We start from the raw sequence: 2,963 nt of genomic DNA, 5'->3' as shown, positions 1-2,963 counted from the left end.
GACCTTTGGGGAGGACAAGACGTAGATGGGAAGATAATATTAAAATGGATTTGAGGGAGATGGGATATGATGATACAGACTGGATTAATCTTGCTCAGGATAGGGACCAATGGCGGGCTTATGTGAGGGCGGTAACGAACCTCCGGGTTCCTTAAAGGCAGTAAGTAAGTAAGTAAGTAAGTAAGCGCTGTAGCCTAAATAAATTCCAAGAAATTCGTTACAGAAGTTAAAATGATGTTTGGCAAAATTATTAAGTGGTGCCGTATTCAAATTGAATGCCCATCTCTGCCCTTAATCCCTTAAGGAATGTTGGGTTTTGCTAGGAAAAAAATACAATGACCTCTTGCTAACGGCTTCCGAGGTATGACAAAAGGTTATTTGCACCGCTGTTTAACAGTTTCTTGGAAGGTAAGATTCTCATGCCAAATGACGGTTTTACTTTTCGTTTTGTACAAGGAATATCAAATCGTTACTTGTTAATTGCAGTGCAGTAATTTATTTTTCCTTCCTCCTACCTATTAGAAAAATCCGGTGATCAACCCACCGATGATGAGGTTGAAGTCAAGAGAGAATTTCAATTGAAAAAAAAAAGTCACTAGAACAAGCCTTATGTAATATTCAGCGAATTCAACAATCGGCACCACTGAAAGACTGTATGAATGAACGTTTCTTAACATGTTAAAGGATAGTTTTGAAAATTAGGTTATAAAAAGGAAATCGAAAAAAAAATTAAGCAGAGTTCAATTTATGATTTCGTGAAGCAAAGGAGAAAATTGTAAAAAATAAACGTAAATAAGAAATAAAGTTCTTATCTCAAGCTTTTATTGTTAGCAATGTTCCCCACGTCTTTAATTCCATTAACATAGAAACGTTTTAAGCAATTATTTATATAAAAAAACTCCCCCTATTGAGAGATCACACCTCTGAAAGAGCAATTTTTCATAGAACCAGCAGTGGTCGTTTAATACAGGTTTTACTTAGTTTATAGTGTTGCTCCTTTTCTTTATCAATCTGTAGAATTTGATCTGTAGATTTTCAAAACGCATTGTCGGATCTAAAATGTAAAACTTAATTTTTCCTCTTTCGATGACCACAATGTCTGCTTTTTTTAAAATCCAATTTAATAAACCCTATTTCACCCTGAGGTATATTAGGGTTATAGTTGGCATCAAAATACATATTTTATAACCAATAAACAATAGTAAAGTTATAATATAAAATAGTGGTCACAGTTACAATTCACATGAATTATGTAGAAGAATGCACCTTAATGAAAGAATGGATCCCGTTAAAGATTAATGAGATGTTTGAGGAATAATCAATGCAAAAGATATACAAGAATGTCTAACCGTTTCATAGTAAATCACGACCTAAAAAGATAATCAATAGTAGATTAATATAACAAAGTTTGACTTTCACTTTCAAATTAATACTTAATTCATTAACAATGGAACAGTTAAGAGTAATAAAAAGATATTACAAGCAATGATTTACGGTTACAAGTTACATACGTGATTCAGGAACAAGTACAATAATTAAAATAATAAAACAAGTAATGACTTACAACTAACGAATAACGAAATTCTTGAAGAGATATATATAATAGTAGGGGCAATACAAAAGATTTAAAAACAAATGTAAACAATAAAGAAATAGTAGAAAAATTGACTTAAAATTACAAGTTAAACACATTCTTTTATTTGTTTTATGCCACACTACAGCTGGATTAAGACACAGTAGGAATTATGGACCAAGACTGTACAATTCAGTATTGAAAAATAATCCAGACCTAAGCAATTTACACATTCTTAAGTTTAAAAATAAAGTGAAAATGTTTGTATGATATTTGATAAATGTCATTATTATTTTAAGTGTTACTAGCATTATATGGTACTAATATTTATTGTATTTATCTGATGCATGTAACCTATAAGATAAAACATTGTAATAAATATAAATAGATCATTTTCTTAATTAATAACAGTGTATATCTCCAATAAATGATTCCTTAGCATCGCCACAGATACACTTGATTGTACTTGTCACTATATCTTGTCACTAGAAAGTTATTGAAATTTATATTTTCCTCGCCATTCATAAAATATTTTGATATGAGTCCTCTTGCACAAAAGGAGAGATCTATAACTGAAACTCGATTAATATATTTCAGTATTATTTGTATTTATCCTGGTAATAATGAACAGTTTGATTCATAGACATTTTGTTTTTGCAGCATTAACTTCCCATGATTGTATGAGAAGATTCGAAGAGAACGGCAGTTACGTAGACTTTCGGCTTCCCCCTACTACCAATAATGCACAACACAATGTCAATACGGCGGTTGCTGTCGTCTGCGATACAAAGAATTTTTCTGTTGATTTTCGAGTTTGGCATTTTTTCCGGTTATTATATGCTTATTTAAGTTGTGTTAACTCTGGCTAGTGGTTTTATATTTTATTTTATCCGTCTCAGTATTTATTTTATTATTGTAAATATTTTTGTTTTACCACTGTTATTATTATTATTATTATTATTATTATTATTATTATTATTATTATTATTATTATTGTTATTATTAATGAATTATTTTGTATTACAATCTTTGTATCATTTCTATCACGATTATATTATTATTATTATTATTATTATTATTATTATTGTTGTTGTTACTATTATTTACATCATCAGCATTATTATTTGAACCCTGTAAAATTTATGTAGACTACTGGACTGTACCCGAGCACGAGCATATGCTCATTTCGGGTATCTATTCAAATGTATTCAATTCAAATGTAAATTGTAAATAAATTTGAAATTTGAATTTGAATTAAAGCAATAGGTAACAACAAAGAGATACTAATAACAATACATTGACTGCAGTTACAGATTAAACACATTATTTTAAAAAACAAACACGCAAAGGATCAATAGCTATTTTCAGGCATTTAATACATGCACCATGA

This window comes from Periplaneta americana, chromosome 5 (assembly GCF_040183065.1).
Source record: "Periplaneta americana isolate PAMFEO1 chromosome 5, P.americana_PAMFEO1_priV1, whole genome shotgun sequence".
NCBI lineage: Eukaryota > Metazoa > Arthropoda > Insecta > Blattodea > Blattidae > Periplaneta > Periplaneta americana.
This window is presented reverse-complemented; position numbering follows the sequence as displayed.